This window comes from Thamnophis sirtalis, unplaced genomic scaffold, assembly GCF_051295495.1.
Source record: "Thamnophis sirtalis isolate CommonGarterSnake01/CBP01778 unplaced genomic scaffold, rThaSir2_p1.2 scaffold_6, whole genome shotgun sequence".
Taxonomy (NCBI): domain Eukaryota; kingdom Metazoa; phylum Chordata; class Lepidosauria; order Squamata; family Natricidae; genus Thamnophis; species Thamnophis sirtalis.
This window is the reverse complement of record NW_028261386.1, coordinates 11,849,155-11,862,005: the sequence shown is the minus strand read 5'-3', so window position 1 is coordinate 11,862,005 and position 12,851 is coordinate 11,849,155. Positions and strand designations below refer to the sequence as shown.

Genomic DNA, 12,851 nt, shown 5'->3' with positions numbered 1-12,851 from the left:
AAGACGTTTCGCTTCTCATCCAAGCAGCTTCTTCAGCATCATCCTGCTTCTCTCCTTCCTTCTATCCTCTTCCTGCTCTTCCTCCCCTTTCCACCTCCTCCCACCCTCTCCTCCCCCAATCCTCCTCCTGCTTCCCTCCTTCTCTTCTCCTCCACCTCACCCCTCCTCTCTTCCCCTCCCCTCCTCCCCCTCCTCCTCTTCCCCTCCTCCTCCTCCCTTCTTCCCTCTCTTCCTCCTCCTTCTCTCCTCCTCTCTTCCTGCCCAAACTCCCTGCCAACTCTGTTATTCTATTCTATTCTATTCCATTCCATTATATTCCATTATATTCTAGTCCTCCCCCTCTTCCTCCATGGAGGTGCTCATTATTTCTATATTTGGAGAACACGGGCTTGCTCTCTTTTTGTTCAGAGAAAATCAAAGAGAAAAATAAGGCGGAGGAGGAGAGAGAGAAATACTATATGAAATCTTAGACATTCTGGCCTCAGATCTGCATGACCCCCTCAGTTAATATGGTGCCCATTGTATAATAACCACCTTTTATCAGGGGATTAGACAGATTCATGGATGATCAGGGCTATGAATGGCAGCCAGCCTTGATCTGAATTATAGACTGCATACTTAAATTACCGGGAGCAACAGCCAAAGAGGAATATAAACTGCCTACCCATTTTGGATGTGTTAAATTACATCTGCTTCATCCAACCTTTGTTTAACAAGCCATCATTGACCTGATTCACACGTAACGCTAACTAAGCCATAATACCAGGATGTATGATTGTAGGGTGGAGGTAGGGAAACTAAATCTAACTCAATCCGATTTAAATTTAACATTGAACAAAAATATTCTGATTACAGTTCATTACTGCTCCATGTATTTTCTTCCCCCATCGCATTAAAATATCCTGATGAGGACATGCCTTTGAAAGAGCTTGAAGGAAGCCACGTTTTTAAGGGCAAGTATAACCTTTGGGCTCAATTATTAGTTTTAGTTTACAGACTTGGATTATTAGGCTTAACTATCACTATAAACCCAAACCGCCATCAGATGGTTTAATACAGTGTGTGAATTCTATGATTAATGTTTAGCCCAGTGCTGAACACTTATCTCAGGGATGGCTAACCTTTTTGTTGCTGAGTGCCGAAGGCAATGCACCCCTCCTGTGCCCCTCCACCCTGGTGCATGCATGCACCCCCATGTGTGTCCCCATGCATGTGTGCATGACCCCCCATGCACCCCATCCCCCCTGCATGGACCTGTGACCCCCACATGTGTGCCACACATGAGAGTGTGTCTCCCGCATGTACCCCATGCATGCATGGCAGAGACAGGAAAACCAGCTGGTTGGCAGGAGGCAGTGGGGCTGAGCTGGGATGATGGTTCGCCTGCCCCGCCATAGGTTCACCATCATGGACTTCTCTTCTGTTATCCTGCTAGCGTAAAAGCTTTTCGTGTCTGTGTGTGTAAAAAGGGGAAGGAATTTTTTAGCCACACAGTTACGGTTCTTCTTTATTTCCAGTGCTACAGAATATTTGCAGTGATCTTAGTTTAACAAACTATACACATGCCACTGCACAGGCAATTTCAAATAGACTTTTTTTATAGTATCTTATCTGATTCCTTCCCTCCCTCCTACAGCTTTTTTTTCCTGTGCTTTTACTTCTGGGCCTCTTCCTTAGGCAGAGAACATGAAGAGAGAGAGAGATAACTCCTTTCTCAGCTTCTTGGATTCCAGCATCTTTGTTATGCTCACTTGGTGGACCTCTGGTTCCTTCCACCAGGCAATTTGCTCAGGAGATCTGCCTCCCTCCTCCTGTTTGCTTCTGCTAGGTTTCCAATGGACCTGCCTAACTACCTATGTATCTACCCACCCACCCACCCACCTACCTACTTATCTACCAGCTGCCCATCTCAAATACATGATACTCTGGGTAGTTAACGGTATTAAAAATGATAAAAATTTCACTTAATGCCTCTGCCTCTTTTGTATATTCACAGCTAGATGGTAGGAGTTTTAATTATATGTCAAGCTTCTTGGTGTCTATGTGACATTTGAGTCTAATCATTGCATCTTCCCAAGTCTATCAGGACAATTCATCCTACCATAATTTTCATTAAAAGAGAAAGAGAGAGAGAAGAGGAAGAAGGAGGAGGAGGAGGAGAGGCAGAGGGAGAGGGAGGATAGAGAAAGGGAGGAAGAGAGGGAGAAGCACAAGGAGAGGGACAAGGAGAAGGAGAGGGAGGAGGAGAAGAGAAAAAAGAAGAGGGAGGAAAGAGAGAAGGAGAGAGACAGGGACAGAGAAAGGAATGGGAAAGAGGAGAAGGAGAAGGTTCATCTTTGATATGCAGAGGCCAACTTGTGTTTGTAGTGTAGTATAGTGTAGTGTAGTGTAGTGTAGTGTAGTGTAGTGTAGTGTAGTGTCCCATCTGTCAGAATACAGTCCTGTCTTCCACCAATACAATACAATACAGAGTTGGAAGGGACCTTGGAGGACTTCTAGTCCAACCCTCTGCCTAGGCAGGAAAGCCTATACTGTTTCAGACAAATGGCTATCCAACATCTTCTTAAAGACTTCCAGTGTTGGGGACCAGTGGGCAACCTTCCTGTCAGAAGAAGTTCACCCCACATTTATTGCAGGTTCTACCCCATCCCAGATGCTAAGTGTCTCCAAAAGCCAGTCCATCATTAATATAAAGCAGAGTTTCTTAAGCCAGCTGGGAAATTCTGGGAGTTGAAGTCCACACATTTTACAAGTCGCCAAGTTTGAAAAAAAACTGCTCCGAAGGCATCCTAAGAAAGAGATTGGAAAACAGGAACCAATTTGTTAGCCCCTTCCGGTTCCCCTTCTTATAGCTTGCTGGCTAGGATGCCATGTACTGTAGGAAGCCTGAGGGAAGGGGGATATTTTTTGGATAGGGGTGGGGTGAGGAGGGTAGTAAGTAGTTGTAGGATTTTCTGAGAGAAAACAATTTGAATCTGTAAATAAAGATGAGTGCCCCAAAAGGTCCTTCCCAACCATTCGGCCCAACTTCATCCTATCAGATTTTAGGCAGAGGAGCAGCAAATCTAACCCATCACAAATGAAATTTGTCCTCCTCTCACAACATGTGGGAAACAGATGTTACGCCATCTGATTTATCTATCCAGCTGCTAGACTTTGTCTACAATTTAGCAGCATACACCGAAAAGGTCTACTGCAACTAATTGCTATCTGCAGGTGTGGAAATAAGCTGGTGTTAAATATAAATTTGCATCTAATAATATTTATTTCCATAGAGTTAGCCTCCTGCAATATATATATATATATATCTCCCTCTTTCTTTCTCTCTCTCTCCTTTCAATCCTGATATGCCCAGGTTTTAAAGTCACTGTACATCTTGTGTCCTTAAATAATATATTAGGAACATTGTCAAGTTGGTAAGTGCTTTTTTAATGAGAGTGTGAAGATTTAATGGGGTTAGATTGCTTTCCATGACATTTTGGAATGACTTAATTGTAACAGTGGAGAGAGAGAGAGAGAGAGAGAGAGAAAGAGAGAGAGAGAGGGAGGGAGGGAGAGAGAGAGGGAGAGAGAGAGACTGCATTTTAAAATTCCTTACATTATGTCAATTGTGAATTGCAGTCCAGTGTTTTACAGGGAAGGGGATGATGTGATAAGGGCCTCATTTCTCCTGGCTTTTTCCCAAATGTGGCTTTTGTTAAATAACAACATAGGATCCAAAGCATGTGATAGATAGGCTAACTATCAATGGAAGCTTAAAGGTTAGCTTAGTTCTGGTTTCTAGAATGGAAGCAATCATTTTTCTTTGATTCAGGTTAGAGCAGAGTTTCTCAACCTCAGGGCCTTTAAAATGTGTGGACTTCAACGCCCAGGATTCCCCAGTCAGCATATTGGCTAGGGAATCCTGGGAATTAAAGTCCACAAGCTCTGAGATGGAGAAACCCTAGTTTAGAGCAGGGGTGTCAAACTCAAGGCCCATGGACCGCATCTGGCGTGCAGGGTGCTTAGAGCTGGCCTGTGAAACCACCCTGGAAACAGCCAAGGACAGGCCTGTAATGCCTCTGTCAGTGAAAGCAGAGCTCGGGAGGGCCATGGGTGGCCCTCCTGTGCTCTGTTTTTGCTGACAGAGGGTTGCAGGAGGCCGTCCCAGCTGAAAACAGATCTGGAGCCTGTTTTCCTTGGCAGAGCACTCAGGCCACCACAGGTGTCCCCAACACGAGTGACGTCAAGCTGGCAATGCCCCCCTGCCCCCCCCCCCATGGGATGTAACACAACCCTATTGCGGCCGTCAATGATATCGAGTTTGACACCCCTGGTTTAGAGTATGGATTCTAGAGCAGTGGGACTAGAAGATCTCCAAGGTCCCTTCCAACTCTGTTATTCTGTTCTGTTCTGTTCTGTTCTGTTCTGATCCTCTTCCCATTCCTCTCTTGTTCTTTCTTTCCTTTCTTATTCTTATACCAACTCTTCCAATTCATCTAGTTCTCACTCAGTGATTGTTTAAATTAATGACCAACATGGAAAAAAGGGGACTTATGATCCAGATTTAATATTCCAATGGTTGGGCCTCCTCCGTAGTCACATGACCAAACTTTGGGAACTTGGCAACCATGCTTAATTCCAGTTCTGCAAAATAGGGCCCATAACGCTCCATTGGTTCACTTAATGACCACAGTGTTTGCTTAATGACCACAGTATTCACTTATCTACTGTGATGTTTCCCTTATGAAGTCCACATTTGTTTTTATGACTGTTATGGCATACAACTGTAATGGGTAGACTCCATTGTATATTGGTTGTATATTGAGAACTACTTGCAATCAACAATTTCTAAGAGTGTGTAGGAAATGACCAGGTTCAGCCCGAGGGAGAGGTAAAACATGTCATTAGTCATGAGTTCCTGTGCGCCTACAAGATATCTAAGTCCAGGCAATCCTGATTTCCTTCTATTCTTAACTCTCACTAATTTCCCTTAACTGTTAGTAGTTCAGATAATTGTAGAGAGCTTAAGCTTGCAATACATCTTTATATTCATTTGAATTGCTTGAATCTCTTGATTTCTTCAGTGCTTGACAGTGTGGGGTCAAAGGCATCATCAGTCTAGAGTCCCTATTGCCCTTGAAAGAGACCTAGGTCTAGCTCCCCTTGAAGTTGGTTGACTCTTATCTGTTGCCAATTGACCATTAGTAAAGCAGATTCTTGTACAGACTGTGTTAGGAATATAATCTAACGGTTGGGTTGGCAATATATAAATCATGTAACAATGCTGCTCCTGTTTCTTTAAATCATGCTGTAAATGTGATTGGTTGCTGTTTCCTCAATTGGCCATAAGATGGAGCCAGAATCACTGTTAGATGCTGATCTGATCGGAGTGTTTGGAAGCTGGCTGTTAGAAGTGCTGTATAGTGATCAGCGTGAGCTATTGAAAGTTTTGCAACTGCTAGCAAACTTTGTGTACCGGACTGTTTGTATGATTATGGACTATGTTATTTGGATTATCCCTTAACTGAAAGACGTTGATGACTGACTGTCTTATCCGTGTATGACGTGGACTGTTTGATGGACTCTGATACCTCTATTTCCACGAAAGTAAAAGCCTATTTAAACTGCAGTGTCTCTGTATGCTGGTTTGTGTGTTCTCCAACACCACTCTCACAACGCTTCTCTGAATGCACTTGCTCTCCCAACGGGGAGCTTACCTTAGAGACTGCATGGAATCAACTCAGTGCTTTTGAACTCTATCCTGACTCCTGGCTTCTTGTGCCTGATACAGATACTTGTAATGATCCCTTTTCAATCAGAGAGTCCTCATTATGGAAGCTTTAATGTTTGAATGTTTGAATGTTTATTTCATTTGTATGCCGCCCTTTCCCCCCGAAGGGGGACTCATGGCGGCTCACAACTCAAACCAGGGAAGGGGGATACAGACAAATTAACAGCAACACAAAAACAATACATAATTTAAAAACACGCAACAATCATACCATTCGAGATAGGGGCAACGGTTCTTTAGCCCCAGGCCTGTCGGAACAGCCAGGTTTTAAGGGCTTTGCGGAAGGCCTGGAAGGTGGTGAGGGTGCGAATCTCCACGGGGAGTTCGTTCCAGAGGGTCGGAGCAGCCACAGAGAAGGCTCTCCTCCGGGTAGTCGCCAGTCGACACTGGCCAGCGGATGGAATTCGGAGGAGGCCTAGTCTGTGGGATCTAATCGGTCTGGTGGAGGTCATTGGCAGCAGGCGGTCTCTCAAGTACCCAGGTCCAATACCATGAAGGGCTTTATAAGTGACGACTAGCGCCTTGAAGCGTATCCAGAGACCAATAGACAGCCAGTGCAGCTCGCGGAGGATAGGTGTTACGTGGGTGAACCGAGGTGCACCCACGATCGCTCGCACGGCTGCATTCTGGACAAGCTGAAGTCGCCGAATGCTCTTCAAGGGCTGCCCCATGTAGAGCACGTTGCAGTAGTCCAATGGTTGCTGAGGATCTTTCCACCAACACATGGAAAGGAAGGATATATGTCAGTTGCACTGGAGATTCTTATAGCAGAGTTCTCCTATATTCCAGGGAATAAACTGATGGCTACCAAAAAAGATCTGCTGTTAACGGGTAATAGACTAGGACTATGAAACAACAACAACAACAACAACAACAAATCAGAATTAAATTAGTGACAGCACTTTCTCCCTTCCAGACCTACAAGGCACACATATGTTTTTCAAGTCAAATGTTCAGGCAAAATAAATTCTCACTTAGCTTTTTGAAAATCACACTTTCCTAGGAGTTCATAAAAAGTGTGTGTGTGTGTGTGTGTGTGTGTGTGTGTGTGTGTGTGTGTGTGTGTATGTATTCATTATGCATTACAAACCAAACCAAACAAGAACAGCCCCGTGGAACTATATTCTTAGAACTAAATTGGAGAAAAGTGAAATGCATCCCCTGCAGGACTAGGCTTCGGAAGTGTGCAAGAACTCCAAGGAGAGTGATTGAGTTTAGCCCACCTGCTTCTCTCAATCTATAAAGCCTTAGTAAGACCACATCTAGAGTGCTGCATCCAGTTTTGGTCACCACACCATAAAAAAGATGTTGAGACTCTAGAAAGAGTACAGAGAAAAGCAGCCAAGATGATTAGGGGACTGGAGGCTAAAACATACAATGAACGGTTGTAGGAACTGGGCACAGCTAGTCTAGTGAAGAAAAGGACCAGGGAGAGACATGATAGCAGTCTTCCAATATTTGAAGAGCTGCCACAGAGAGGAGGGGGTCAAGCTATTTTCCAAAGCACCTGAAGGCCAGACAAGGAACAATGGATAGAAACTGACCAAGGAGAGATTTAACTTAGAAATAAGGAGAAATTTTCTGACAGTGAGAACAATCAACCAATGGAACAGAAGTTGCCTTTAGAAGTTGTGGGAGCTTCATCCCTGGAAGCTTTCAAGAAGAGATTGGGCTGCCATCTGTCAAAAATGGTGTAAGGTCTCCTGCTTGGGCAGGGGGTTGCTGGTTCTCCGAATTACTATTCAAAATTCCTGCTACCGGTTCACCTGAACCGATCCGAACCGGCTGAATACCACCTGTGGTCCAGTTGTCTTTTGAAAAAAGCACCTTTGGGATGTCACAGAAACCCTTGGATGATGTGATCACAATTTGGGGGCTCGGCAACTATTCGCAACAGTTGCAGCATCCTGGAGCCCCATGGTCACCAATTGTGACCTTCTCGGCCAAAGAGACAAGGTTGTAAAATCAGGTGGGATTCACTTAATCCCATTACTTAGTGAGATAAGTTGTGGTCTCAGTTGTGGTTGTAAGTCAAGAACTACCTGTATTCTCACTTGTTCCAATCAAAGCAATTTGAGAAGAATGGAGAAATGTTGTTGAAGGATTCCTTTGTTTAATCATTTGCTCAAACTGACTGTTTCCAGTTCTTTCCCCTGCAGCTACGGAGTAATGATGTTTTCTCAACTGTGTGAATTATTATTTTATGGGAACAAAATCTCTTCTCTCAGCCCCAGCCCTTGCCAATTAGCCCAGAGAGAATTATGGCATTCTTCCTTTCCATCATCCCTGTGCAAAACTTCCTCTGAGCCTGTTTGCCTGAAACCCGTCACTGATTTTCCTCAGAATAGGATTCATTTTCCTTGCAAATTTAATCCTAGTCTGTCTCAAAACATCCAGCACAATAGTCAACAGTGAGATTTTTTTTTCCCCCAAAAGACAACTGGACTTTGTGTCCGCCCTGGAGGCCACCTTTTACTTTGTGGATCTTCAGTGCTGTCACACGTGGCTGTGGGAAAGGAGATGGGGGGTTAGATGGAGACTGGTGAGTTGTATAACATTCTTTTCCCTGGGAGTCAAGGACGTTCAGCCTGCACCTAGAGAGGCGTGAGTGGGAGACAACTGCAGTTGGGATGGTGACCTGATTGGGCCCATGTGATGGACATGTGGGCGCAGGGGAAGGGACTTTGATTTTTCTTTGAATTGAGCATTTCAGATTCGGGTTTTCCCAGATGTGCCAATATGACATCTCTGATAAAATGTAACTTTGAGGAAGATGCATGCCTTGGAGTTTTATTTCTCTTAGGGGAGTTATTTGGAACCCTGACACTTTGTTTTTCCTTGAAGACATTTTGCTTCTTGCCCAGGAAGCTTCTTCAGTTCCCTCTGCAGTTCTTCAGAGCTGAAGAAGCTCCTTGGATGAGAAGCAAAATGTCTTCAAGGAAAAGCAAAGTCCAGTTGCCTTTTGGAAAAAAACAAAACCTTACAGGGGACAATAGAATTAGATACTGGAAGAAGTTGCCTTTGCTCTGTGTCAGTGAGGATAAAACGATTCCCCCCCCCCATTACAATTGTGGTGCTGATATTCAAACTATTGCACTTATTGTGCAATATTGTCCATGAAACGCATTCTCTGGTTCCATAGAAGATGTGCATGAAGCAACCTTAGAGGCAATCACCTGGATAGCTGAATTGGACATCCAGTTATGAGGCTACTGCCATATCCCCACTAGACGTTTTGCATAAATTACATAACAAGAATATAACAAGAGCCGTAGTGGGTTCCTGCTAATTCGGACTGGTTTGGCTGAACCAATCGTAGCTTGACGGCCTGAGTCATTGGAACAGGCATTGACCCAGGCCTGCCACATCCCTGAACCAGTTCTCCGCCATCTTGTTTTATGCTTCTGCGCATGCGCAGAGAAATTTTAGTTGTATTGTGCATGCGCGCACAACGTGCATCAAGTGCGCACAGCGTGAGCATGGGGCGCATCCCTGAGCAGTGGTCTCCACCGGAACCCACCCTGAATAAGAGCCCTGGTAGCTCAGTGGTTAGAATGCAGTATTGCTGGCTAACTCTGCCCACAGTCTGGAGTTCAATCCACACAAAGCTCAAGATTGACTCAGCCTCCCATCCTTCTGAGGTCAGTGAAACGAGGACCCAGATTGTTGGGGGCAATAGGCTGACTCTGTAAACTGCTCAGAGACTGCTGTAAAGCACCATGGAGCTGTTCATAAGTCCTAAATGCTATTGCTATAATGATGTGGTTTGTGTGTATACGTTTACTTCTCTTCTGTCATGTTCTCATCATATGCTAAATAAACCCTGTAGTGAAGAGCAGTTTGGACTAGACGTCTTCTAAGGTCCTTCCAAATCTATGAGTCTGTAATTGTTGACTTCCCATCCAATTGTAGGAGATACCCCTTTGTCGTCTTCCAGAGCGGCTCTTTGTGATTTGATGAATGAAACTTACTTTGAACAGAATCCTCTTGAATCAATACCACCCTTATTAAATAATGGTATAAAAAAAGAAGGAATTCAGCGATCCACATTTTGCCTTCTGAGATAGGAACCCAGGCTTCCGAATTTGGCAGCCACGGGTATAAATATCAGTGGCTGGGGATGGGCCACCTTTTCTTTGAGCTGTTATAAGCAGGAGCTGTTGAAATGCCAAATCTGCCTTGTGAGCTCGGCTGAGCCAAATCCTGCCCAGAGGCTGTTACAAGGAGGAATGCTTGTTCCACTTGCCTGAATTAAAATACCACTGAAGTGCACGAAAGAAAGAAGCTGGGGAAGAAAGGAAGGTTGTGAAAAAGAGTCCTTCTGAAGATTTGTTCTCCTTCCCGCTGGTGCCATCACCGAATAAAATGGCTTTAAAGGGATTAGCAGACAAACACACAACGAAGAGTCCTGTTGCACCGTAACGGCTAACAGAATTGTCAGAGCTTTGTGGGATGCTGAGAGCTCTCTCACTGGGTTGGGCTGAATTATTACAAGACCTAGGCAGCACTTTTTATGCTTATAGGTTATAGCAGGGGTCAGCAAACTGTGGCTCTGGAGCCGCATGTGGCTCTTTCCTCCCTCTGCTGCAGCTCCGTCACTGGTTGGCGCCACAATTTTGAAGGAGCTTCCGGTGGGGAGGGGGAGAGAAGCACAGTGCGCCAGGAGAAGACGCTATGGCAAGGGGAGGGTTTTCCAGTTGTCTCCACAATTGATAGGGCTTTCAATTATGACAGGTAGAGGAAAAAGTATGCCGCGCTAGGAGGAGAATCTATGGTGGGGAAACTGAACTTCCGGTCAGCTCCAGAATTGATCAGGGGGCTTCCGGTTAGGACCTTTGTGGCTCCCGGTGTTTTCTTTTCTGTGGGAAACGGGTCCAAATGGCTCTTTGACAGTTTAAGTTTGCTGACTCCTGGGTTATGGCCATACTCCAAAATGTTTGGAAAGTACCAGACTATCCTTGACTGCTGTATTTTGAGAAACACCCAATTTATTTTAAAGCTCACTAACAGAGGTAGTGTTCAACCAGTTCTGACCAGTTCTGGTGAACTGGTAGCGGAAATTTTGAGTAGTTTGGAGAACCGGCAAATATTACCTCTGACTGCCCCCATCCCCATCTATTTGCTGACTCCCGAGCCCCAGCTGATTGGAGTCCCAGCTGATCAGTTGGGTCTTCTTTTGCTGCCCTGCACAGAACGGAGCTGGAAAGCAGGTTAGTGGGGTGGGAAGGAAATAGGATTTTATAGTATCCTTCCCCCAGGAGTGGAGTGGAAATGGAGATTTTACAGTAATCTTCTGCTGGAGTGGGGAGGAAATGGGGATTTTGCAGTATCGATCCCCAGCCACACCCACCAAGCTGTGCCCACCAAGCCACGCCCACAGAACTGGTAATAAAAAAAATTGAATCCCACCACCGCTCACCAAGATATTGTTGCAGATCACTGGGGAAGCCTGAGGTTAAAAAATATGGAGCAGATGGGGTAAAAATAATTGCCCTTAGTTATTTATCCACCTTTCCTAAGACAGCTAACTTAATGGCCCTCCCAAGTATTGCTGAATTGCTGATAGTCCTTGACTTACAACCAAAATTGAGTCCAACATTTCCGTTGCTAGGTGAGACATTTGTTAAATGAATATTGCCCAATTTTACGACCTCTCTTTCCAAAGAAAGCGATTAAGCAAATCACTACACTTGGTAACTTAGTAACATGGTTAAGTGAATCCAGCTTCCCCATTGACTTTGCTTGTTTGCGAAAGATGATCACATGACCTAGGATACTGCAGCGGTCATAAATATGAGCCAGTTGCCAAGCATCTAAATTTTGATCAAGTGAACATGGGGATGTTGCAACAGTTATGTCACTTTTTTCAGTGCTGTTGTAACTTTGAATGGTCACCAAACCAACTGTTGTAAGTTGAGGACAACTGTTGTAATATAGTTCCTTGTGTAGGTGTGTGTCCCCAATGGCCTAGTTCATACGAGGGCTTGCAGAGCCACGCTGAATCACACAGGAGAAAACAAACTCCTAGAACGCCATAACATCCTGATAGTGCATAACATAACATTCTGAGATGTGCCCTACCATTGACGTCCAGGATTTGACCATATATAGACTGAGCAGTAGACTAGAAATTGTACTTTTACAGGCTGTTTTTACTCACATGCTATTGCTCCTCCTGCCTTTGTCCTATCTCAATAAAAGGGGCTCTCAGACCCCCAATCTGGGTCGCTCCATCCCGAGAAAGGTTGTCTCCTGTCTTTTCTCAACATTGGCCTCATGGGCGAACCACGGGAACGTTACAGACAACCTGTTCTATTCCCTGCAGTCCCAACCATTGCTTATCCTATCCGTCTGTCTGTCTGTCTCCCTCTCTCTCTCTCTCCCTCTCTCTCTCTCTCTCTGTCTCTCTGTCCATCCATCCAATTTATTGGCCATTCATCTTGCCACAGATTAACTCTGGCCAGCTCTACGTTGTTGTTGGAATCATAGAGATGGAAGGGAAGTTGGACCTTTTCTAGTCTAAACCCCTACAAAGCTGGAGATCCTCAGACAAATGACCAATTTTTATTTGAAAGATGGAGTGCAGGTAGTACTCAACTTACAACCATTCATTTAGTGACTGCTCTAACTTACAGGGGTTCTGGAAAAAGTGACCTGGGACAGATCCTTGCATAGGACTGCCGCGGTGTCCCCTCGGTCACATGATTGTAAATCAGGCATTTGGCAACTGCCACTTTGTGATGGTCATAACATCCTTGTGGTCAACATGATTGCCAGTTTCAACCTCCCCAGCCAGCTTCTGACAAGCCAAGTCAACGGAGAAGCCAGCAGGAGTGGTCTTGTCCTTCTCATAATACAAGTAAATATGAATATAATAATCCACAGAACAGCAAACAGAGGACAAATGTGGTCAATACATAACAACATATACCAGTGTTTCTCAACCTTGGCCACTTGAAGATGTCTGGACTTCAACTCCCAGAATTCCCCAGCCAGCGAATGCTGGCTGGGGAATTCTGGGAGTTGAAGTCCGGACATCTTCAAGTGGCCAAGGTTGAGAAACACTGACATATATGCA

At 44.8% G+C, this 12,851-nt stretch overlaps 1 protein-coding gene across 1 annotated transcript in view; it reads left to right on the top strand.

Annotated features, from left to right (window-relative positions):
* The window catches only part of AUTS2 (activator of transcription and developmental regulator AUTS2), a 1,079,640-nt gene that overhangs the window by 51,268 nt on the left and 1,015,521 nt on the right, over positions 1 to 12,851 (top strand). The gene's annotated exons all lie outside the window — the stretch shown is intronic.